At 40.6% G+C, this 27,251-nt stretch overlaps 1 long non-coding RNA gene across 1 annotated transcript in view; it reads right to left on the reverse strand.

Annotated features, from left to right (window-relative positions):
- LOC128085317 (uncharacterized) overlaps positions 1–25,687 on the reverse strand; it is a 28,094-nt gene extending 2,407 nt beyond the window's left edge. Inside the window, exons 1-2 of the long non-coding RNA XR_008208888.1 lie at positions 25,575–25,687; positions 24,873–24,934 (exon numbers count right to left, since the gene is read on the reverse strand). This is a non-coding gene — a long non-coding RNA (uncharacterized LOC128085317). The remainder of the gene's footprint in view (positions 1–24,872; positions 24,935–25,574) is intronic.
- Positions 25,688–27,251: the final 1,564 nt, after the last annotated feature.

Here is a 27,251-nt window from a genome sequence, read left to right on the forward strand (position 1 = left end):
TGCAAGGAGTTCTCTCATTTCTTACACAGCCACAGAGGAGCACAAGGAAGCCACAATGTAGCACATAGATGAGGCTGTGTGATGCAGATGGGAAGGCACACCATCCACGTAGCTGTTGTTAAGGAGCACCATGTGCTGTCCTGCTTGCTTCTTAAAACTGAGCGTTTTGCCTAAATTGCAGATCCTGTGGGTTGTTTGGGGAAGGAAGGTAGCATGACAACAGTGTCAAGTATTTCTTTCATACCACAGTACAACAGAGAAAAAAATCAAGTGTGACAGTTTTCTTGCTGAGATTGCCATAGTTCTTATTTCTATAAAAATCTTCCTCCCTCTCAAGTCTGTGCTCATTCATGTGTCATCCTTGCATCTGAGCTTCTGGCGTGTAGGAAACAAGCCAAACAACCGAGTCACCTAAGTGCAGCAAAATTGGCATTGGAGCTTAGGGTAGAATGAGCAGGCACAGAGATGGGGATACATACATGCAGGCAGAAACAGTACTGCAAAGGGAGAGGTGAATTTTACCCATCCTGTTGCTTTCTAATCAGATCTGAAAACTAGCCTGGCATGGACGAAATCTATTTCACTTCTGATGTTCTGTCCCTTTTGGAAAATCGGAGAGATGAAAACTACTGGTGCCACACTTGCTGTAAATACCTACTCATGCAAGGTGTAGCAGTTGGCTTTGATGAAAGCCCTCCATTCCAACAGACACCAAGTGTCTTCTTCACCTTCCAAGTTCCTTCCAGCCTTCAGTCACCAATACCCATGATCTCTCACCTGGATGTTTACAAAAGCTTTATTCCCATCTTTGACCCACAGCACAAACACTTCACTTCCTAAATTCTTTGACAGTATCTTTTGGTTCAACGGTGGTACAGCGCTTAGCACAGTGAAATTGTGCCTCGTGACTTGGATTCCTAAGAGTTACAGTAATATACGTAATAAGACAACCAGTTTTAATTCTATTGGACTAAAACTCATACCTCAAGACCAACAAACCGTGAAAAAACAGCATTATAAAGAGAAAACCAGAACAATATTGCAAAAGCATCAACTCTCAGCTAGTATTAATTGGTATGACTACAAACAATATAATTTATTTCTTATTTTTCAGTGTACTTACACTTGTTTACATCCATGGCCACTGCTTTTAAGGAACTGTAAGCAACCCTCGTGCATAAAAAGAAGCACAGAAAAACATCCCTGTCCAATCTTTTTTGCTGCTGTAAAGGACATGTAATGGATGCAGGCATACTGGCACGTTAAAGACAGATGAGGAAGCAAATCCCTTCGTTGTTTGGAATTAAAAAGAATTTAAAAGGAATATATGTATGCAAATTGCTTTCACTGAGGTCTGTCAAGATCCTGGTAATTTGTTTTTTTTTTTGCACTGTCTGTCAAAGAATAGATAACCTACTGAAGATCAAGAGAAGAACATCTACGCACACATAGCGAGAACACCACTGAAATATGTCAATAGGAATAGGAAAGATCTTTTGGAAAACCATAACAGAAATCTACAAGTCACTGATATGAATTAGTTTCTGAATCAAATATACTAACAGCATAAAGCTCGGTTCTTTATTAAATGACTATTTGATACATAAGTAGTTGGATACAAACATAAGTAGAACATGGATGAACTACTGGCAAAGTCATTTGATCACCCGTTTTTTGATATTCTTATGCTTTTATTTTCAGAAGACATAGTGCAAGATTTGCAAACAGGCTGGAAAAAAACTAATTAGAACTAACTATTATTGAGAAATGTTAATGTGGAACGGGAGACATTTAAAAAACAGCAGCAGAGTTTAAAATATAAGTTCATTCCAGTAAATCAGTGTCAAAATGACAAGAGAAGCCAACATGGCTCAAGACAGATATATGGAACAATACATAAGATAAACAAAAAAGCTTTTGAACCCATCCACAGAATATGAGAAGTGAAAGATTTGATTAAGTATTAAAAGAAAAAGGCTAAGCCAAATGAAACAAAAACAAGAGTGAATCATACAGCTAAAAATCTCTCAACATGAGGGGGGTTTGTTTTGGTTTTGTTTTGTATTATATCAGGATAAAAAGCAAGAATTCAGAATTTGTTCTCCAGAATGACATTTTTCATTAACTAAAAAAAAAAAAAGGTAAATATATTTAAAGAATTAATTTTCAACTGTCCTATGATATATTTGCAATCTACCCCAATACTTCTTACGAGGTAGGTTTTAGGGCTTTTCCCCAACCTCCACAGCTTTAATGTACCAATGGCCTCAGCCCCAGAGCATTCCAAGTGACAGGACAGCAGACAGAAAAGGCAACATGGACCACACCAGTCCTTTCCAGTGACAGCTTTGCCACACATTGCTGGGGCAGAGTGCCTTTAGCAGATGTCTGTCCCTTTACTCTATGACAAAGAGAGAAAAAGTGAAAAAGTGAAAAAGTGAAGCTTATTTCCACAACAGAGCTTTAGGGAATTTAAGAGATCTCTGACAGCACTGTCTTTTGCATGATTTGTCTCAATTAAAGTAAACTTAGGAAACACTTGTAATTTAAAGCTACCAGCACACTGGGTCTTCCATAGATCATCCTCAGTCTTTCCTGCAAGGCTTCCCATAACTTTAAATTTGAACGTAAACCAGTTATATCCTAAAGACTTCAGTGCAATTTTAGACTGAGCTTCCTAGTTTGGTTCCCTAGCTTGGACAGCCAAACTAAGGATGTTTGGCATATCCTGAAAGAATTTCCTCCTTGATCCACTGGTAATTTGTGCAACTTTTTCCTGATGATTTATTTTCCCCATCAGCTGAGGGGTAACAACTGCTCCTTCAATTGAGCCCTACCTGAGTGGCCCATGCAAGGGAGTAAGGGAGTAATTTATGTCCCTTTCTCCTGCAGAGGTACATACTCCCACTTTGGGCCTCTCTTCAGGGCTCAGCTCACAGACCAGACATCAGATTTCTGAAAGGGTACAAAAATGTGGGAACAGAAATTGAGAGAAGTTTTCACCAACACTTTACAAGTTCGTGTAGTTCAAGAGAGATCCCCAAAGGCAAGAAAGAGACCATCATAATACCATTAGTAAAGGGAAAGCCTGGGGAAATGGAAAATGTATGTAGGGAAAGGTTAAAAACCATTTTAGAGAACCAAGTGAGGGAAACATTTAAAACAAGCACACTAGTGGTTTGATTAATGGTTCAGATGCCCATAGGAATAAAAATCTACAAGGATCTTACCACAAGGATAGACAGGGGGAAGCAATGGAAGTTGATGCAGAGACATTCTGAATAATTTTCCCCAAGTTTTATTTATTACATGAAAAAAAATTAGAACAGTGAACCTATTCCAGAAATGTGTACAAAGGACATTTGATAGGCTGTGCAAAGATCACTATAAACGTTGGGCTAGGCTAACAGTTTCAGAATCAGTACTAAAATGCACAGAAAAGTAAGCTTTGATTAATACAACAGGTGAGGGGAAAAGACATCATTTACTTTTGCATAAAAGAATTAGGATGTTGGTTAAAGAGAAGGTGCCAGCCCTCCTAGGAAGAAATCTGCCAGTTGACCTATCAAAGAATCCAGAATGAGGACAGGTAGAGACAAAAGTCTATAGCAAATGCTGATTTAAGTTATTGGTCCAAGCTCTTTCCAAGACAAAGAATACATATAACTCACTGTAAGTGATATGATTAAATTAGAACATATTTTTCATTTAAAAAAAAACAACACAAAAACAACAACAAACAAACAAACTTAACTAGGATGGTATCTTTTTCTCCTTTCCTTTTTTTTTTTTCTTCTTTTTTTCCCCCCGTCAATTTCATAATAAAACATTGGATAAATAAAAGAGCAAACTATCCCTTAGATCTTCCTTTTCCAAAAACAGAGTTACATTGCCCTCGGAAACTCCAGTTTAACATTATCCATCCACCAATTAACATGCACTTTGTAGCCCCCACTCTGAGTTCCACATTTAAGTGCTGATTTATTCGTCAGAGAAATCTAAGAGCTTCATTCTGCGTCACCAGTGGCACAAACTACTGCATCACAAACTCCCACAGCCATTCCCCATGTGGCCATGACTGCACAGATTTCATTTAAAAGTAAGTCTGCCTTTGCTATTGCCTTGTCCATGGAGAATGGGTGGCTTTACTTTGACTACAAGCCTTTAGCTCCAGCTGCAGCCTCATGCTTTTAGCTGGGAAGAACCCAGACTGAGTTCCCATGCACTGCGCAAGTATCACAGGTCGCAAAGAATATATGGATCTCTAGAAGAGGTGGGAGAGAGAGAATAAATGACAGCTAACACTGCTACAAAATGTAGATCATCACAAGGCATTTAACGAGGTTTAAAAATACCAACTGCACAAAACAGCTTTACCCAGTACCAGAAAAACTGTGACATAAATAAATGTGTAACCTTCAGCTGCTTTCTCAAAACAGTAAAGCCACATGCAGTCTTTTTCTAAAGGATGCAACACGAGAAGCCCTAACTCTTTTCCTCCAATCCTTCATTTATTAGTTGCATTCATAATGGAGCCCATCACCTTGCCTCGTGTCAGCAGACATCTGTGGGATAAGGCACAAAAGAAGATGGTGCCTTGCCCATTCCTCCCACTGGGCTGGTTGTCCTACAGCCTCCTCCATCTCTGGCAGTGGCTACAGCCTGCAAAATAATGGCTTCAACAGCTTCTTAGGCCCACTTGCTGTTATAATACATTTAATAAGTATTAGTTTAGCTTTTCATATGGAAAGTTAATCCCCTAATAACGTTTCAAATTACCGAACGGTATTTGGAAAAATCATAGCTACCATTCAGAAACCTGTGCTGTTAACAGCTACGCAAGATATACAGCATTCCATAATTAGTGTGCACCTTTCAGACTTGGCTAATTTCCTGTTATGAATTAAGATTGTCTCCCTCCCCTCCCCCAGCTGCTGCACTTGAAAGAAAAGAAATGAAGGGTAAGCTCTGTACTTTGAAGGCAGCTGAAAATTCAGCAAGATAATATCATTGATTTGGTTATTTCCAGGTGAACATCAAGTTATTCAACCTAGGTGAATTTAATGATTCTGGACAGGTTGTGCAATGAATCTTCCTATAAATCACTTATAATTGCAAACATAGAAATTAAAAATCAGTCTGAAGAGAGAGATAACAGTTACTAACGATGGAAAGCAGTAATGTACAGATAGTGGTGCTACTTTAATCAAGGCCATTCTGATGAGAAGCCTCTGAACCTTGTGGGGACAGTGACTAGGGCATCTCACCTTTGACAGCCTTAATGACTACATGCAATTAACAGATGTTTACCAATATACTGACATCAAAGCTTCAAAGTGTTTCTCTCCTGTACATTATTCTGCTGCAACTCAAAAAAGACCAGTTGGTTCCAATCTAAGCTTGGTTTTCCAACCCTGCTCCCCAGTAGCGTTTTCCAGCTGGCTAATTCCTCTGCTCTGAGCCACAGATTAGATTTGCCTCTGTTGCTATCCCAAGTCAGCATTTTGAACAATACCAAGCACTTCAAGTTCCAAATTCCCTGGGGCCAGAGACAACATTTTTGTATCTGTGAGAGCTGATGAGCTCCACGACTGAGCAGCCTCCTCCTGAAAGAAGTCAGAACTGAGATGGACAAGAAAGGCAGATGGAAGTCTGTGCTTTTGAAAGTAAGTGCATTCTAATTCATCACCTCTTTGCAGCTTTTTAAAGGTTTTACTTTAAACAAAAGCTTTTGGGAAATTAGCTGCGTCATAGGGAAAATAAAAATGAAAGCCATAGCACAGACTTTCAGAATTACAGATGGCTTGAATTTACATCTAGGAGCCAAAACCATTCACTTTGTCCTGAATGAAGTTTGAAGTCACAAATACAATGAGGATTTTTCTGGTCACATTTTAGATAAGACTGGACTCTTCTGACATGAGCTGCTTTTATCAGATTTTGGCTCTAGGTGAAAGAAACCTTGCAGGTACACTCATCCAGCCAAATGACTAACTACCACCCTTTGTGCCTGTTAATTATTTCTGGCCACAGCATCCTGCACATAATGGATCACGGACACAAAACGAAGGCTTTTTTTTTTTTTTTTTTTTTTCTCTCTTTTCTAAAATATTTGGCTCCTGGGACCAGAAGTCAACACTTGCTTTGCTGAAAGCCAAGGGATAATCAGCCAGGAACACCTCGAGTTGTTTTGTTCAGGCACTCAGTATTTGTAGCTCCCAACGAGTTTTGTCTAGAAATGTTAGAGCAACCATAATTAAAGAATTGGGTGCAAGATTCATTATTCCAAAACTCTAAAATCTATTCCGCAAATACAGATGTAATTTGTAGACCAGTATTAAAAAATGGAGTCTCCCCTTTGGGAAAAATCATGAACTCATTGTCCCAAGCTACCGTATTTTATTTTTTAACTTCTGCCTACCTACCATGGGACAGAGACATTGAAACCTTTCTATGGTATCACATTAATATCATATCATTCATTTTTTTCTCATGTGATAGCGTAGCATAGTCATGTTAGCACATTTCATTTTAAGTTAGTAAAAATGAATGTTAATAGGACCTGATACTAATCCACTATGACAGAAAATTCCTAATACGATAAAACTTTCATATCATATTAGTAGAAAAAAGTCAGTTCCTGCCTGTTCCAGGTCACTTTCAATGTTGCCTTTGAGCACAGAATAATGGCAAGCATTTGTCTGTCTACAAAAAGGGTCCCTAACACTGTTCAATGGTAAAAACAAAAATTACAGTCAGATGTGCCTCACTTTTTTCTGTGACTTAGCCCATTGCAGGAGAGCCCTCAAATTCATCATACCAATTAGCATCCATTTCCAAGCTTTAACTCTGAGTTGCTCAGAATGCCTCTTTCATGAAGCGCAATTGCTTTTTAAATGGTTGCTTCTTTAAATTAAAACAGCTGCAGAAATAAACATATGGTCCAATACAGCGTCTCACCTCAGCCTCTTGAGCAGCCTTTGAAGGAAAGCAGTCAATCATGGGCATCAAGTCCTTCAAAGCAAACGCCAACAAAAACGTTGTTTCCTTCCAGAACTTGCTGGGTATTCCTCAGAAAGCAATAAAAAGTGACAAAAGACTTGAAAGAAACACCAAGTTCTTACAAGGCTGTGTAAAGTCACTGATCACCTTAAGTGATAACAAGATCCTTTTCCTTTGTGCCCCAAACAAGGAATACCCTGGGTCACTTTGTCACCTGGTATAAACTAACAGAGCTCAGTCTAAATCCATAGCTCAATGCCAATGTTAATCAAACCACTGTCTGGCTTTCTTGATGTAGCTGCTTTTTCATTGCACTCTCATTAGCCTAGGCTATGGGAGCAGCAGTGCAATCAGGTAATCCTGTTGGTTGCACATACTGAGCTTCCATACAGAGGCTGCCTAATTCAGAAATTAAAGTTGGTGCCACAGAACTAAGTTTTTCCAACACAAAGTTTTGAGAAAAACATACCCAAGCAACTAAAAAGAATCCACTCATTTCAGCTTTCCTCCTGGAAATGGGAGGAACAAAGCATTCATCTGCAACTGCCATGGGACAGTGCTGGAGACAAACTGCTGAGCAACAGCTGAGCCTAGAGAGCATCCCATGGATGACACACTGCAATATATACTGCAATTTGTGCTCTACCTCAGGTTATTGGATACACTTCTGTGTTGAAGACACCAGAAAAGCCCCAAACCTTTGATGTAACTTCACTGTAGTAGCTTAAATGAAAAATAAAGCAGTTTTAGTGGTGAGTGGCCAGTTTACAACAACCCAAAAGCAGTAATTTACAGCCGCACTATTGCCTGTGAAACACCACAAGTGCAAAATGTAATTATCTTAATGCTATTTTTGATATCATATCAGCAAATTACACTGAGTTCCTACTGTGACACTTATATCAGGGTAAGAATTATCCTGTTGTGAGTGTCGATCCTGGGGGAAAACGAGGCAGAATAACTGGCTGTGATTCTTGAGCAATTAGCTGCTCCCAGACTGCAGACGCTCTTATTTAAAAGATAGTTATGGAATGTTTAACCTGTAAACATCTAGAACATTTACCTCCTATTTGTTTTTTCAGTAATTAAGCCTCCAGGGGATCATCCTATGTAACGAGCGTTTCTTCCTTGTTTTGCCACCCATTTTTCTTTTTAATCACGAGAAAATCCCTTTTTGCTATTAAGACACCCACCGTGAAATTTGGAATTGTTTGTAATAACTATGTCTTTCCATTAGTGCTAATACCCTAATGCCACAGGACAAGCATGTAATGTGCTGAAGGATTATATAACCTCACATTGAGCAGAAAGAAATTACAAGTTTCAATCACCTTTGGGAGCTATTTTGCTTTGTTTCCAAAGTTCTATAAGAATCGTTGAGGAAGGAGAGAAATACTCACCATCACAACTCATTTGAGATGTAAGCTTTTACTCTAGAGTCATTCACCTTGACCTGAAAGAGCCGAAAATGCAGACAAAGTCTGGATAAAGCAAAGGCTACATTAGCAGGAGATGATAAAATGCACAGGATGCAAACCAGTTCAGCACATGAAAAACACACACAGCTTTTCTGGAAAATTTTCTACTTGCAGTAAGAATAAGAGGATATAGAATCAGTGCTGCAATGCCATTTCAGCAGCAAGTTATTCAACAGTATCTATGATCCCTGCTTTCAAATGCCTTTGTAATCTTACATGTTGCAAACCAATTTCTGGATGAATGTAGCCCTTGTGTTTTTCCATGCACCTGCACAGGAAAAGACTTTGCCTTACACCTGAAAGTAAAAGCACTAATAAATATATATTTTAAAAATAAAATAACTTGCATTCAAATCAAATGTGTGCATTTTCAAAAGCCTTTAGACACAAATGGGAAACTGAACACATTCTGAAAAAATTAATACAGCCAGAAATCTCTCTTTTAGAGAAGCAATAACTTTTTGTAACTTTAATTAGCAGACAAAATACAAATGCAGAAATCCATCAGCTTATAGTTACTTTAAGAACTGGAAATGAAATCTTTCTCCTTCTAAGATAAATCAGCTTCATGGCTTATTCAGCATTAACTCAACATCTCCCAATTTCTGATACAGCAACATTCTGCTAAAGTCATTTGTTTAAACCAAACTGAATTACAGCTATTACCCACACTTCCATCAGTTTATGGTACTGCTGAAGAGAACAGAGCGCATGCTTTGGTAAACAAGGAAATTATTGACATGTTACACATACAATGCCATTCATATACATGCTAAGTTATTCTACTATGGTTTGGGTTTGTTGGTGGTTTTTTTTTTTTTTTTACCATTACTTCCTTCTTTGACTTCTACTTGCACCAAGCTGTTCCCCTGGATATTAACAACTTCCTTTTCTCATATAGTTCACTGTTTGAAAATAGCAGATGATTGTCTTCATCATTAGATCAAGTGCAGTACAGTTTTGATAAAAAAAAGGCCTTGTTCTCAGATTCTGGCAAACGCAGCGAGTTCCGTTCCAGCAAACCTTAGGCCCAGGCTTTGGTCTGTTACTGAGTACACACAGCACATAGGCCACTATGGCTGATACAGAGCTCTGTGATGTTTGTGCTATGTGCCTTATAGTGACCACAGCCACAAAACCTTATTTTTTCTCCCAAAGGGATCAAGGTGCTGTCAAAAGCACAAAATATTGGGAAACAGCAAAAATAAAAACTGATGCAGAGTTGTGACTCCTGTTGACACATTTCTGTATCCATTCTTATGGTTGCCAACCCCATTACACTCCCATGGGTCCCATATGCTTCACAACTTCTGTTTATACGAGAACACATTTTTCTCCCATCCCATAATGATCAGGAAAACAAGTGGCTTACGTTGCACTGTATTCTATTCAGATACTTAGTAGAAAAAGTCATTTGTATTCATTGATTCATGTGAACTCTGACCCTGGCAATAAGATTTCAGGTCAAGCTCTTGTCTAGCATTCAGCAGCGTTACCAGCAGAGGAAAAAGGATGATTAGGTGAAAAAGGAATCATCATCACGTAATCCCCTGACACAGTATATATGCCAGCAAATATCAATAATGCAGTCAAGTGCCTTAAAGTGTACCAAGTTATGTGGTACAATGGTGATATCCACTGCAGAAGTACAGATAAGAAACACTTGAAAAATACCTAAGTGTTAATAAAAAAAATAAAATGGGAAGTTTTCTAGAAATATATACAAGAGCACAAAACACATACATCTTCCTTAAAGTTGATATTGCCTGAAACTATCAAGGAAGGTGACACACATCTGAACTTTGTTCAACTAGAACAAAACCAGCCCATTCCACATCCAGTATTTCAGTGCTGCTGACCATCACTTTCTGGGATGGAAGAAGGGACACACAGTTGTGCGCCCTTCCTGGCCACGGCAGCATCGTTCATTATGCTTAATCTACATTAATAAGATCCCTTACAGAGAGATTCAAAGTTCTGGAAATAAATTCACTAAACAGCCATTAAATTAAAATACTATCATTGCAGAAACCTATAAAGCAAAAAGGATTAGGATGTAGCAACGAACAGCTGGATTTTGGCTGACAAGATTTTAGAGGGCAATGTCTTTATTTCCTCAATTAGTGCTAAGTGCTACTTAGAGAGAAGATTTTTTGGACAGAACATAGCTGGTCTTTCTCTTGCTGCTCTCTATGCATCATTCCTTTACATTTTTCACTAAGTAGAATCTTCATTTTCAGATGGGACTGAAATTAAAAGAAAGCATCTCTTGTGAACTGCCTGACGATCATGGGCACGCACGGAACTGAAGCAGCAGAAGGAAACAACACCAACAGCAGAACCACTCTCATCTTTAAAATGTACTGTGAAACTGTAAGTACAGTTTAAATACATGGAGAACAAACAGGAGGGCCCCCCCAGGACCCTTTTGTCTGGCACTCACACATTTAATTCTTATTTTCTTACCCTAAAATTGATACAGGCACTATCACTCACTCTAAACCTTTCCTGCAGCAAAGCTTGCTGTCTCAACAGTTTCTCTTTGCAGAAAGCATTATAATCAGAGACTGGGGGAGGGGGGGCTGTATCATAAATTTGAGCACATATGCAACAAAGAATTTCTATGGTTAGTTGTAAAGAACCTCATATGCTGGAGGGGCATCCAAATTAAAAAGAATCACCAAGGAAAAGACCTCCAAGATAATCCTGTTCAATTACCTATCACCAATAGTTCTCACTAAACCATATCCCTCAACACAACGTCCAAAAGGGACGTGCAAAAAGGGAGAAATCTTGTCAGAAATAGATATATATATATTTTTTTTAATTGGGAAAAGGAGCACCGTGAAATATTCAAAAGTATTCTATTTGAGAAGGAGATCATGAAACAACGTTTCTGAACCTGTTAGCAATAGCAAAGCTTTATATTAAAGAAAATGCAATACTTTGTGCCATCTGTAATGCATCCAAAGTAAAACATGTAATTAGCTTAACTAAGTATTGTTTCCTTTGTCCATACCAGATTCCTAACAAACACAGAGGAGAAAGCGTTACTGCAATGTACCCAGATGAACTTAAAAATAGCTTTAGGATGGATGAAAAGAACTCACAGAAAGCAACCACACTGAAGGGTAACTTTAAATAAGAGAGATACATTCCTATACAATAGTGAGTATAAATATTCATCAGATGCATAGATGGTCTAAAGATATTAAGAGAAATAATGAAAAAGTACTCCACTGTCATATGCTCTTGCAAATACATGCTGGGATAATGCTTCAGCTGCAATAAAACTGCTCATTATCTGGAGATGCAGTAACAGGAGAACAAACATCGTTTATATCACTGAGAACAATTCCGTGGAGAAAGCGAGGACCACAGGAACACAGATTCCCTTTTGATATTTGATGTTTATGCAGGCTGATTGAAACAGAATGATTACGGGCACTTAATTAGAAACTGCACGATAGTTCCCTACAAAAGAACAGTATATACGTATTTGTTCAAATTCAAAAGGTCCAGTCTGGTAGTAGAAGAAAATCATTTTGGAGATACAGGGAAAGGAAATCTGGAGAGGATATTTGTGCAGCTCTGCACTGATCAGAACATGGCAGATTTACAGATCAAAGAGTGGCTGCTCTGTTTGGGATGCGCTGCTCTCCAGCCCCTGCTCATCTGATGATCATAATGGGACTGCTCTGCTTCCATTACTCCATACAGCTACACGACCATCCACAGTTCCCACTCCAGGCTATGACTTACAGGTCTATTGCTAAAACAGTACTGATCTAATACCTGCAAAAAACAATGAGCATAATTACTCAAGTAATGTATTGGTGTTTTTTTTCCCTTTGCAAATAAGACTGAGAGTGTAGATGTTCACTGCAATAAAATACCCTCTTCCATAGAAATTACTTCTTTCCATTCAAATGAATACAGAGCTTCCCTATTGCCTACTACCATCTGATATCATATAAAGCATTCTTATTTTCTCTAAGTAAGAAGGATAAGAGCAGCAAGAAGTGAAGCAATTCACTTGATAAGAGACAGTAGTTGCTCTGAGTTGATCTGATAGCTCAGGATTTCCCAGATGCTCTTACTGTGCCTCTCTCCATAACCTGGCACAGCCTTTGCTGGAATAATCTCCCAGCAGCATTTGCATTAACCACGAGCCTGCTGCAGCACCCAAAGAGTTCAGGTAGGCCGTATCCTGTACTCAATTTTGTACCAACAAATATATGAGCCGGCTCCCAGTTTAGGCATCATTCAAAAATACAAGTGACTGCAGGTGGGATAACAATGGCAGCACCTGAAGGTTTCCTGTCCCTGGGACCTGTATCTCTTCCTTTCACAGGTGGTGCAGGTACTGACTTGGAGCAGTATGGAAAATACAACAGCACTGCCTTCCTCAACTTCCTGCGTGATGACACAGTCCTGCATCAAAGAGCAGGAGGAGCATCTGCCTAAAACCCCATGCTTGAGAGACAGCAGGCATTAAGGTAACAGCAGACAGAAAATGGTAAGGCCATGACCAAACACTACGCTTACACAGATGGAAATCTCTAGCAGGGTTACAGAAGTGAGAGCCAGGACAAGCATGTTAACAACAGAAAAACAGCACTGGAATATCAAATTCAAGATAAAAGTTTTGGCCTAAAGAAAAATGAATATTGCTGACAGTTTAAGAGTTCACTGGCCCGTTATTATTCCTATCAAGCTAACAGGAAGATAGCAACTAATAGACTCATTTTAAGAATCTAATACTTTGTCTGGCAGCAAAACAAAGCAAAGAAGAAAGAAAGATCCTACCTGAAAAAAAAAAAAGAAAAAAAAAAAGAAAAAAGGATCCCTTACTTCCCCTGCAGCAGGGAGTTGCCCAAATACAAAGGTCTGGGGAATTTGGACACTGTCAGTTTTGATATGTAACACACCAAGCTGGCAAGTCAGAAGGAAAATACTTCATTTAAGAAGTCTTGCTGTCACTTTTGGCATGAATCTGAAAGAATCAGTGCTTAACGTTGAGTGACCACAGCGTGCAAATCTATCCCAAGACTCAGCCCCCGGTTCCTCTGCGTCCCACACCTTGCTCTGCCAGAACCAGGGGAAGGGATGAGTATTCAGAATGCTCCAAGTCTGCCTCTCATGCTCAGGACCAACATTTTCAGCTGCACAGCTCAGCCCAGCAGTGACAGCTATTCTGACCCGAGCTGGACTGAGTTCACTGAGCACGCTTCTGCCCAGCTATGTCCCCTGTCAGGCTTCATACTGCTTTTACCTCACCCTGGGACATTTAAGCCATTGCAGGGAATTCCCCTCGGCAACAGCTGGGGAGAAGCTCTTCCTCCTGGCACCCCGAGGGAGGAGGGCCAAATTGGCAGCGCTTCCGAGCTGAAAAAAGAAACAGCCCTCGGAGCAGATGGCAGGCAGCAAAGAGTGGTGTTGGAAACGATCTTTCAAGGCAATTCAGTCCAAAAATCACAATTCCACACAGCTTTCAAGCGAGCCCCCAGTTACCTGAAAAATCCATAACATTCTTGCGAACAAAATTCTGCAAGGAGAGTAATAATGGTAAAAAGGTAGCAGTGTTATTGTTAAAAGTAAAGGCAGATCAATGCAGATTAGTGCTCGGGTACCACCAGCAGAGACGCAATAGAAACAGACAAGTTCAGTACCAACGTATTTTCCCTCTTCTGTCTGGATATCAACAGCAGCAGCCAGCCTGACCATCAGCAGTGATATGAAATTCATGGCTAAAGAAAAAAAGAAGCGTTCCTTCAGACCTCAAAGGGAACACATTTCGCCACAGGAGTGAAGCAGCACATTCTCCTTGCTGGCCACAGCTCACCCCATGACTAAATCTTATGTCAAGCATTATCTGCAGCAATACTCTTTTATTATTAATAGATCCTAACCTGATAAGTTTCATACCATGCTAAATCAGTTCATACCGAGATTTAGAGTAGAAATTAATGGTATTCAAAGAATGTAGCATCCTTTTATTCATTGTAGTTCATGCTGGTATCTGCTAAGTATCATTATCATCAGTGTGCCCCTCCTTGACTGCCCTGCCAATTAAAATCACCCCAAAAGTACAACATCAAAAAGATTACGTTTTCTTCAAGCTGACCTTTAAAACTGAAGTTCACAATGCCCTGGTAAAGACTTAACATATTCATTTACATAATTTTCTTCTAACTTACAAGTCATGTTTTATCAGAATGGAGTAAGCCAGGGGACATGAGAGAGATATGGGCCAGCAGCAAAACACTCAGAGACCAATGGGTGAAAAACTGCTCACAGACAGGTTATACAAGAAAATAAGATTTAAAACAAAAATAACAAAAATCTGCTATTGAATCACACACGCCTTCTTTCCCTAAGGTGCTGCCAATCATCTTCTGCTCTCTCTCTCAACATTTTTAAAGAGCATCTGAATAAGGCTGAAAATAAAAGTCAGTAAGTCTTGAAGAGCTAGGATAGTTCCTAACTGTCTAGGACAATCCTTGAAATAAGAAAGCTTGTTTTTGTCACTTGCTGCATAGAGGAATATCTGAAATGAAGGTGGCTGAGTCCACTTCTGGCCTCAACAGCAGCACAGAAAACATCAGTCCCATAGCAGCAGGGCGATGACCACAGATCCCAATGCTATGGGATTAGAGCAAAAGCTCTCTCAGCACATTAACACCCAGCAATTCATCGAAGCTATTACTGCTCCTTGATCAACGCACAGAAATGTAGAGTGGGGACCCAGAATATTCAAAATCTAGGGAAAAAAGCTGGTGTTGAACAGATTTGGAAAGCAATTCTGAAGATAAAAGGTGGAACATTAGCATTTCAAAATGTGTATGTAAACAGCTTAACAGTTTCCTGGGCCAAGGAATGGTGGGCCAAGTCAGCTGCTCTGGACCAGTCTGCAGGCTGGGTTTCTACACTCTGCCTTTGGTAACTCTGCATGCAGTGCTCCACCTCTTTGCTGTTAGATTGCCCTTTTATTGAATTAGCCACAGACTTACAGGGGGAAAAAGATTAAAATAATAAATGTTTATACTTAACACTCCCTTTTATATAGTAAGATTCAAAATTAAAAAAAAAAATCTTTTTTCCTATTCCCACTGCATACAACGTTTCTTAGACCATTTTTAGGTCATTTGCTCCTCTCTGGAGCCATCTGACCACCTGGTAAGCACTAGGTTCTCACACCTTTCCCTATCTGGACAAAGTCGTGCAGTATGCAAAACAAGATACTGAGCACACACACACACACACACACAGGAGCATCTGGCAAGTACAGCTATGTGCTGCTAAAGAGACACACAAAACAAAGAAAAAACTGCACAGTTCTGAACTCATGCCCAGGTTATAATGGGCAGAACTGAAGAACATGAACTCCTTGAGAAAGAAGCAAAGCATCTTTCACCCATCCATCATCACCCACACCAGCGCTGCTGTCCTGATTTCAAGCAACCCTACTACAGAGAAACAAAACAAAACATGTTATGTGGCAGAACTTATCCTTACTTGCAAGTTGTATGCATCATTTGCATAGCTACCCAGGGGATAAAATCTCCACTGTAGATAAAATCACACCTGAAAATATTTAAGAACTACGGATACTTCATCAGTCCATTGCAATACATCCTTTCTACTTGTTCTTTGAGATTCCTCCAGAGCTGCAGAGCACATTTCTCAGCCCTCTGAGCACTGCAGTGTACACTGACCACATAGAAACCTTGTTTGCCTTCTTGGTGACAGCTATCAGCCTGCACTCCAAGTTTCAAAAAGCAGCATTTCATAGCAAGCCAGACCTCTGCCTCTTCTGTCACCAGCCAGCATAAATGCTAGCTGTGTTTACTGGAGAGCAGTACAGAAGGCATGGAGTCATCTCACAGCCCTCACTGGGGAAGAGGCAGGAGCCCTGCCCCTGGCTCAGCTGCCCAGCAGTAGTTTCAGCAGGCCTGGCTTGCACAGACAGGGAAAACATGAAGCGTGTTTCAAAAGCACTGGGAAGTATTTTATTGCAGAAATGAAGAAAAAAAATGTTGCAATGGAGATGCACTTGTCAGCCACAAAGAGACGCAGTGCTCTCCTCTATGTTCTGCACAGGAAAGGGCAGAATTAATCAGGGCAAATACCCATCTAATCTTTAGCTCAGCCACGAGTAACTGTTCATCCTGTCAAACTGTATGCCTGCAGTCCAGCCAAGACTAGGGAGTTTCTCTCATACCGTGAGTACAGAAGGTGCAATATTAACCCTGGTTTGGAAAGATAAACGGAAGAACATGAGGCTATATGAGACTGATAAATTAATCTGAGTTATTACAGAGTCAGATTATAGGATTCGGGCCTATTTGTAACATTCCTAAAATGCAGACATAGAAGGGTCCTATATATAGACCACGAAGGATGCACCCAAGTAACAAGGCTATGCTAACTTACCTAACCCACACGCTGCTCCTGCCTCTGAACTCTAGAACGCCAGCGTGCATCACTACACTTGTAACAAATGGGATGTGTACCTTATTAGCTCGCGTGCACTTCTGTTTGTGTTTTTAAAACAGACAGAAGAGCTCTATTCAGCTACAAGCCTCCAGCTAATCAAGCCTGTCAAAGGCACTGCAGCCCTCTGTTTACTGAGCAAACAGGGGATCGTGCCTCGCTCTGGCCACGTCGGGGCCCTGCCTACTGCTCACTTTGCAGAGCAAAGCAAGCAGCTAAGGGAAAAGAAAGAGCTTTGAGGATTGTGTCACACAAGCATTAACGTAATGCTCACATCAGCAGCACTGCGGCTTTTTAATTTAAGGCATGTATTCCTCTGAGAGTTACCATTATCTCATTTTTTTGCACTCTACCTATTATACAATTCTTTTCCGAGATCTTAACGCGACTGTCAACGGCTCAGGAAGAGCCGGATCGCTACCCCCAGCCACCAGCAGCCCGCTAAAGAGGGCCCGGGGGGGGGAAGCCGTGCATCAATCGCTACCGCTTTCAGCGCGTCTTTTTAAAGGCAAGAGTTAAGTGTTATTTTATATATTTTTCATGCATAATTTCAGTTATTTCTCAGTAAACACATATCCCAGGGCTGCGGCATTTCCTCTTGGAACTTTAATTGGAGCGGGGGGTTGAAGGCAAAGGAAGGTTGGGGTGGAAGGAGGGGGAGGCAGGCTAACCGGCTCCGCGCCTCCGAGCGGCCCCCACCCCGCCGAGTTCCGCAGGGCAGCGCCCAGCACGGCGCTATGGCGCCCCCTGGCGGCGAGCGGCGGCGCCCGACGCGGTGAGGGCAGCAGCCAGGCGGGCGGCCCGGGGAGGGGCCGGGGACGGAGCCGTCCTCGCTCGATGACTGCACAATGAGGAGTGATATATTTTAATTTAAACACCATAAACCTATTGAGTGCTTAATTAACTTTAACCGTCTTTAGGGGAATGAAGCCAATTTGAGGGGGTCAAAAGGAGTTGTTTCAATATCAAACAGTTTTACATAGTCAATCCATTCATTCAGCCTACAGCTACTGATTAACACACAAAATTAACATGTTAGTAAAAATTCATATTCGGGTCTCCGGGGAAATTAAGATGCACATGCACAGAGCATGATTAGCACAACTATTGTTTTCCCCCAACAATATAATTTAATGGGTTTTCAGAATTACAGAAAGAGAGAGTCGGTGCTGGTTTGAATTGATTATTTGCCACAAAGCTTTGAAATATAGAGAGGACGGGAAACATCCCGAGCCAAGAGGCCAGCCACAGAGAAAAGCAGAAGCAAAGCTAGTCCTGCTGCAGAAGGGCAGGGCTGGAGCCGTGCACAGGCAGACATCAGGCCAGTATCAGGAGCTCTTCCCTTCCCCTCCACCTCCTCTCGCCGCTTTCATGTTGCTGCGTTATTTTTCCATCACGTCATTTGTTTTAGTAAGAGAACAAATGGCTCAAAGCTTCTTCCTATGCCTCCAAACACTGCACATGCCAATTCTCAGAAAGAAGAGGATTAGAAAGGCGCCGAGCAGACAAAGCAAAGGTGAATAAAAGAGGTGGTGTTTAAAAAATATATACAACTGCCAAGCCAATCAAAAATAGCAGCCTGAGCTGCAAGTAAATAAAATCAGAAATCTCCTGGGACTTCAACAGCATCTGAACAGGGACCTCCCACACCAAATCCTTGCCTCCAGAACAGCAGCCCTGAGTGGGGCTCAGCCACTCGCTTACACACAGACACAGGTGATGTACAGCCTTAAGAGTCTGGAGCAGGAAGTGGTGATCTTGTGCTAGATGACCAGAGCGTATCAGATCTCAGAGGGTCTCCATTTTTGCTTGTTTGTCAAAAACAGCTGCACAAAGCCCCATGTGACCTGACGCAACTTTGGGGTTAGCTCAGCCTTCAGCACAAGACTGAACCACTTCCAGAGGTCCCTTCCCACCTACGTCTCTGTTATTTAAACAAGGCAGAGAGCCTCCTGATGCTCAGCAGTCAGGGACCACACCACACACAGCACTGAGATGTCTTGAGTAAACAGCACCCAGCCAAGGCAGGGGCAGTGGGGCTTGGGCCAGAGCTTGCAGCCAGCCTGAGCCTCAGCACAAGGCAAGAGCACCATTCTTCACAAAACATATCTAAAAAATACATTAAAATGCTGCCCTATTATACAACCCACAAAGATAACCAACATTCAGGACTACAATGATCCAGGAATCTCAAAATTCTATATGCAAAGTCTAGACTTCTGCTTGTGCAGGTTAACATCTGGACATGCAATTCCAAGTACACAGTTATCTTTACACCAATCTCATCTGAACACCAAAGTGAATTAAGTTACTAAAGTAATAATTGTTAATTATATTATTAAAATAGATTGTTAATAACTTAAATTTAAATCATCATTTTTTGAACAAGACATAATAAGAAAAATAGGCCATTTGAATGTGATCACCATTCCCCGTATGATATTTAGAGACTGAAGAGTCTGACAGAGCATCACAGGATGGCCTGGGTTGGAAGGATCCTCAAGGATCACGAATCTCCAACCCACCTGCCACAGGCAGGGCCACCAGCCTCCACATTTAACACCAGCCCAGGCTGCCCAGGGCCCCATCCAACCTGGCCCTGAACACCTCCAGGGATGGATGGGGCATCCACAGCCTCTCTGAGCAGCTGTTCCAGCACCTCACCACTCTCATAGTGAAGTGAGTCTTTCTACATAGAAAATTGTAAAGACCAAAGAATTTGAAAGGCATCTGGAGTCTGTAGGTCAGCAGAGAGCATTAAGGCAAAATACTGGGGTAGAGGGAGCAGAAAGAGGACAAAACTCCTTGAATGTCTCATGACAAACAGGTTAGGAAACAAATACCTGGTTTATCACCAGTTGTTTCACCACAGCTACTGGGCAAATCATTTAAAAGTAAGAAGTTGGTAGCATCTTGGAGTCACTCTTACACAAACATGGAAGGACTGGACGAGAATAAGCATGAGATCAACAGCAGTAACAGTCAAAGCTGACACCCTGAAGAACATAATATCATGTAAGCCACAGTAACGTTTTAAGATGAGGAAGTGATTTATTTATTGTAAAGACTGAAGTTGGAAATAGCTCATGCTGGGAGAAGTTAGGCAAGTTAAATAACTCCAAAGAAGTAAAAACATATTTAAAGTAGTGGCAATAAAAATGAACTTAAAATGTAGGAAAGCGAGATAAAAAGCCAGGATTGTGATATAACAGAGCAAGAGGAATCTGCAGAACAGACAACTAAAGTAGCAAAGAAGGTAACTAACTCTCAGAACACCCTTCACTATTTAATCTGCTTATAGATACGTATAATACATACAATAGAGAAGTAGCAACAGCAGAGGTTTCTACACAAATAGCCAAAGCTGCTGCAAATCGAGAGGTCCCACAACATTTTACAGATGGAGATAAGAAATTAGCAGAGATAGAACAGTGTACCAATGAAATTCTGTAAGTAACAGGAGATACTGGACCAACAGCAAGAGAATTTTCCACTGGCCTTTCTCAAAATCCATGAGCCAAAATACACAATGAGAAATGACTGCAACAGTGCAAAACACAGCAGTCTGTACACGGGCCCTTCAGTTATGTTATATATTAGCTATTAATAGCAATTATTTAAGTTAGAAGAAAAACTAGAGAACTAAGAGGTACATTCACAGCTTGCAACAGTGATGCAAGTCAAGTAGATGTGCATGAAGACACTGGACATCAGCAAGCTACATCTATGCTTTCCACTGAAAAGGCACAGGCACTTAACAGTGCAGCATGCATGTGTTCTATGGAGGCTTACAACAGTCTGTTGCAGCTAGCTATGATGTTTTGGAGTTACAGAAAGAGCACTTCTTTAACTCATGTATGTGATGAAAGCAGTGCTTGATGCATTGACATTTTTCTGTGAACTTTTTGCATAGCACAAGTAATAATCTGAACTCCATTTAAAGATAGGAGAGCAAAAGCTTTCCCTATTATGATCTTTTCAAGCATAAAAAGTGAAGAGTTATGGCAAGTTCACGCCACTTCTAAGATGTTTAACACAAGTATCATAATTGTCGCTTAATGGGTCAGGAAACAAAGACAGACTTGTCTCGGTGGTGTTGTCTGTTCTCTATAGATCACACTTATTTTCCTTTCATATTTAGGAAATGTAATTATGTCTAATTCAAATTAGAAGAGAGAATAATTACGCAAAGCCGTTTTTTTTTCTTTACAGTTAATCCTCTGAATACTTTATTTGCCAAGGCATACAATTTTCCAAGAAGAAAACATTAACTTATGTGGCCCGTATGGAATTTATTTAATTATATGATATTCCAATAGGGCTCCCAGCAATTTATTATGTTAATGAGTTAGATTATGTGTGAAACATTTTACAAAGAAGCCTATTTCTTTACTTAATACATAGTTGTGGTGGTTTGGGTTTTCTTTAATCCTTTTAATGAGCCCTTTTTCAGAGGCTGTAAGAGAACACTGGGCTTTGCAGTTTAAGCAGCTGATGATCAGCCTTGACTTACTGAAGATTTTGAGAACCTTAAACAGCATGTTTTGTGAGACTTCAATCTACTTACTGTAATGAAATAGTAATTGGCATAACATCCTTTCAGTTATAGATGTGAGACCTTTAGCTGTACTCTGCCACTACTACGCTCCTGAATTCATCCAAAAGAAGTTTAGTTCATGTACGTGGGGTTTGTTGGCTAGCTTCTGCTTCCTCTCATATCCATTGTGTAAACTGAGAAGAGCATCTTTCATCACCCACCATTTTCAGCCCAGTGATGCACCATGTAACACAGAACAAGGCTGTTCCACAAAGCCACAGCAGCCCACAGGACAAGATACTGTGGAACTGGGACCTCTATGTGCACACAACAGCAGAAGCCTGAAATTGCAGTCATCCATCACAAACTTGCTCTAACAAGAACTTCGCAGACAGGAAAAGCTCCTTCTCAAACAGTAAAAAGAATAATCCAGACCTAAAGGTCACAATGGGATCCATCATTTGCAAACAGTACAGCTGTCATTTGTTTGTAGGTGGTAGAGGACAGAACCAAGGTTGCAGAAAGAGTTTTGCTCTGCTGTCAACACTGAGGGCAATGGCTGCTTAACACACACAGAAATCACAAAGAAACCCTGGCTGAACCAGTCTCTCTCATGATATTCTAAAAGGTTTTGCCTATGTGTCATTTGAAAATGTATTAACACTACAGAATCACTGATGTTGGCCCAAATGTCACATTTAAGTCAGTTTCCAATTATTATCTTACCATTTATATTCATTTCCCCTTAATGGGAGCACTGTTAGAACACTATAAAAAATTCTGCTGCGGTCACATATATCTCATAGCCTTGACAGGCCAGCCAGTCACAGAAACCCTATAAATATTTTAGACAACCTTTTTTTTTTTTTCTTTAAACCAACAGATACTAATTAAATAATAAAATCATAAAGGGAGACAGACGGGAAATAGGACAGAACATATTCCAAGCAACCCAAGTTGGTGTTGATTTCCTCCAGCCAATACGTTCAGGTTGTGTCCAGTTCACATTCACTTCCACGTATCGGCTGTGTTTCTAAAACGTTTCTTTACTTTGTGCTATGCCTCTTGGCTCAACAGTTTTGACAAATTGAGTTTGCTACCTCTTGAAGAATAATATAAATATTGCTATGCAAATTAAGCAGTGCACCTGGTAACATGAGAGAAGCTCATGCAAATGTAATGAATTTTGTCTTCACTGAAGACCTCAGCAGCATCAGGTCTACAAACCTAACTCTAAATCATTACAGATTACTAAAAACAAAAAAAAACCTCCCAAAAAACCCGAAAAAAATAGTTGTCAGAAAGCACTTAAGAGCCTTATCTTGCTCCTTACAAAGGAATTGGACTGCTGTCTTCATGACAAAGCTTCTATGAATAGATTAAGAGCACCTACTTTACAGCCCCCAAATTACTTTTGCAGAGGGCACCAAACACAGCTCATACCAAATGTCCTGTTCCCACTGGTGGAAAAAAATCTGCACAGTGAATCACAGCCCTTCCTCAGCCCTTCGCTCTGAGCTTCAGTGCTGCGATAGTTTTAAATTAAATGACTAGGGATGAACAAATATTCTTTCCACGTGTATTGTGCACTTCAACACACAACTGACAGTTTTAAAAACTCACGCATTAAAATCATTGCCTAGCTATGTATTTAAAACAATTAAGTCATCATTAATTCAGTAAATGCCACAATAAGCTTTTAGAAATTACAAAAGAATCCTTTCCCACGACATACATCGATATGATATTTGTCTAACTAGGTGATCTGCTTATTATGCACCAATTTAATGCTTTCTTAAAATACGTGGCAACAAAATGCACAAAGGAAGAAAGTTACCCTGCTTCAGCTTCAGATGTTCTGAACGGCCAAGCTAGCTAAAGCTATGTCAGTGTCACTCCAGGACCTCCCAGTTCACTTGGCACCAAAGGGTTAATATCTCACATTTCACATCCTGCCTCACGCAGGAATAATCGTAGCAAGGAGCAGGTTCTTATGGTAGCCTTAGTGAGACCACGCTACTTCAGAACACAACAGTAAAAAAGCCATGCAAATGGAGATGAATGGAGCACAACCCACCGAGGTAATTAAAAATGTATTTTCCATCTCCTAGTAATTGAATTGTGTACAAGCTGCAAGTTAATGAGGTCATCTACCCTCGAGCACTGACAGGAAAGCAGGAATAATTATCTTTCAATTTTTTCTTATGTAGCAATTAATTTTAACCATTCGCCTACACCCCACTCCCACTTCCCTCATTCCAGTCAGTCAAAGTCACGGCTAAGCCGAATTGACAAGCAATTGATACGGTGGCATCACGGAGCCGCCGAGGCGGGCAAGGCAATCAAGGGGCTGCAGCTGTTGAGGGCTAAGCTCTTCCAGGTGAATGTCACCTGAGATTTTGCATTCTGCCACTCGGAGGACCTGGGACACACAGCAGTGCCTGACAGCGCATCTGGTGCCAGGTGGGCAGGGAGGGGAAGGTTCTGATTCGGGAAGGGAACAGAAGGATGGACAAGGATTGATGAATGGAAACAGTTCTTTTCTCCCCACCCCCTTTATTATTATTTTTTTTTTTTTTTAAAGATTCACCTACAATCATTACTACGTTTCATAGCTGTACAGAAAGAGCGCTCTCACGCCTTGCCTTTCCATACCAAACCAGAGGCACCAATTAGGCTCAGAGCCTTACGATGCCTCCTGTAAGTGCCTGGCATAGATCTGCATCAGCTTTCCATTTCAGAGGAACTAAACATGTGCTGAATGAAACACCCGAGGGAAGTGGGAAGCAGAGCAGCCTGGTGCTTGGGCCCATGGATGGAGACCTGGCTATCTCTGTGCAAACACCCACGTTTGTGATGGGATAATCTCAGCCATTCTTCCTTTGACCTGCATCATCTTTCAGCAGCTAAAATGAACAGCTCTGTTCACAAAAAAAAAACACCCAAAAACCTCAAAACCCTGGGTCTTTTAACAGCGATGGCACTGGCAATGTAACAAATGTACTTAACTCAAACATTTCATTAAGGTGGCTAAGATCAAAGGCAGGAGGAGGCCCAAGAGTTTGGTTACTAATACAGCTTTTACATTTCCTCCCCCAGTTAAGATTACAAATGTTATCTGCACGTTGCATAAGAACAGAGCACACTGCCAGCCTCAAAAGATGTATGGCCACGTGAGCTGTGCCACAGCTCGTCCCTGGATGTCAAACTCCCACTTGCCATCAGCTATACGTCTTCTCCAATTTTTAATTATTATTTTTGGCTTGCATTTCGAGGAAGAAGCCCTTTGCTGACAGCAAGGATTCTGATTCAGATGCTCTTACATTCATGAGTTTTGACAATGACTGGGCCTTACTCACCTGGCTGAGCAGAACAGCAAGCCTATCCACCAGGTATAACTTCATTATGTTTGCAAGATGTACTGAAAAAAAAAATCTTTCTTAAACATGCAACTGTGACTGCAGACAAACACTTGAAAACGATAGGAATTCTTCTCCCTGTAAACAGGGAAGAAATCTCAGCCCACTGCCTTGCACTTCAAGCCCACAGTCTCCTTCTTTGGCTATTTCTGGCCAATGCAAGTTTGCTTTTGAAGTTGATACTACTAAATTCAGAAGTTACCAACAAATAGTTTCCTTTCCTTAGCATAGTTTTCTAAGAACAGAAAAAATAAGGGTAACGGAAGTTAGTCCCTAACACTTTCTTTCATTAGTAAGGCAAATAATAATTGTGTGGGCAAAAGTCTGACAACACCTGAAAGAGCAGCACACGTAAAGGTCACCTCAGCTTCAGTATAAAATTAGCATCAGGAAAGGCAAGCAAATGCCAACATGTTGGGACTGGAGGGAAAAGGAGTCGTCAGTTTCTTTTGAGCACACAGAGAATATAATAATGCATGACAGTGCAGTAATATAGTAATAGCAATAATTTCTACATGCTTATTTTATCCCCATCTGTATAATTTTCAACAGTCTCCCACTCTTCCTGCTATTGATGCTACATTCCTCATTCTAAAAGCTGCTGGTAAAGGGGAAATCATATCATACAAACTCATTTTTTACCTGCTGGCCTGCTTAGAAGCCTGTCTCTGCTGAAATGAAGATCAGTTGTTGCTTCTAACAGTACCTCATGATCTCCGTTTCTCTTCTTGTCATAGAAAGATGACTCTTGCACACTTGTAGCACGTGCACAGAACATTACCATCATAAAGATCAGCAAAAGGTGTTTTTACAAAACAAACGGAAAACAGCTAAGTCTCTTGATTTTCCTTCCCTCCTCTCCAAACACTACTAGTTTTACAAATTTAAGCTTGGTGCAAACCTGGGACTGTTGCTAATACTAGCGACAAGTCCAGATGAAAAGAAATCAGTGACAGTATTACAGAGAAAAGCGCAGCCATAATGCTAAGTGTTCATCACTCATAATTAAATTCCTTTGAAAACGCTACACAGACGTGATGGAAAGACGTGAATTGTACTACAAAGACTAAATCATTCTCAGTGGTTAGCTAAATGTTGTCAGTCAATCCCAACCATTTCACAGCCAGCTTTCTCTCTGTAATGGCAGATTAGACTTGGCAGACTTGACGGGGCATAATAAACTTCATGTAGTTCCCACTCCTCCTCTTTTTGCAGAGCTGGGGCTTGTTCTTCCGTTTAGTTTTACTCTAGAACGCACTGATAAAACAAGGAGATCAGTTTCCACGTCCTCAGGAGGCTCTCCTGCTCTCATTAGGAGGGAAAGCTGACATACACGTGCATAAACTGAGGAGCTACCTGAACTCTCCTGCCCCTGATGCATCAGAAGACACACGAAAGAAGCAAGCAAGCAGTCAGACAGGGCCGGTGCTCAAACAGCAGGGACAAGGCTCACATAAACAGGTGCATTATACAGCTTTTTCTCTTCAGAATACACAAAGTGTTCTGCAAGGCCAGGCAAACCCTGAGCAGCAGCCTGTCTCTCACAGAGAGGGTGAGAATTCACATGAGGAGGCTACCTTGACAACATCTCCTATGGTTTCTCTTCCTTTCCATCTCCCTGCTTCCCAAGCACCATTTTAGGCATCCTTGTAAGGAACATCTCTGCTTAAGCTTTTCAGCATCTGTTCCCCTCTTTGAAGCTGCAGATACTGCATCTCTGCAACATTTTGCAGCAATTACTTCCAGAGTTTTACTACCAGGTAAATTCTTGGCTTTTCTTCAGGTTTTTGGTTTCTTGTGTTGGTTTTTTTTTATTTATTTATTTATTATTTTTTTTATTTCAAAGTTGTTAAAAGTTGTCATGGCAAAACAATTGTGCCTTTCCCTCATCTGGTGCTGTCACAAGTTGATCCCAGCAGTAGATACTGGTGAGTTAGAAAGACAGTTACGCCTGAAGTTCAGTATGAATCTCACAGGATTTAAGAAGAGAAAAAATAATTCTTGCCATTTCAAGTAAACATCTTCTCCTAATTGTAAAGATGTTTCTAATGAAATTCAAGAGAATACTGTTTACTTCTGAGGGCTTAAAGTATTTACCACATGGGACAGAGAAGCTAGCCTGAGTTACCAAGCCAAAATCTCTGAAGTTAAAATCTTTTTCTCCAGAAATCAGAAAAATCAAAACTTTGATACCATTCTGAAATAAATCACAACCAGAAGACTAAGCAACAAACTACATAAAAAGCAAAAGTCTAGAAAAGAAGCATGAGAAATGCTTAATTGCTTTGCTCAGCAGTGAGAAGCTTCTAGCACACAAAT

The sequence above is a fragment of the Tympanuchus pallidicinctus genome, unplaced genomic scaffold (genome assembly GCF_026119805.1).
Source record: "Tympanuchus pallidicinctus isolate F22 unplaced genomic scaffold, pur_lepc_1.0 scaffold3, whole genome shotgun sequence".
Classification (NCBI taxonomy): domain Eukaryota; kingdom Metazoa; phylum Chordata; class Aves; order Galliformes; family Phasianidae; genus Tympanuchus; species Tympanuchus pallidicinctus.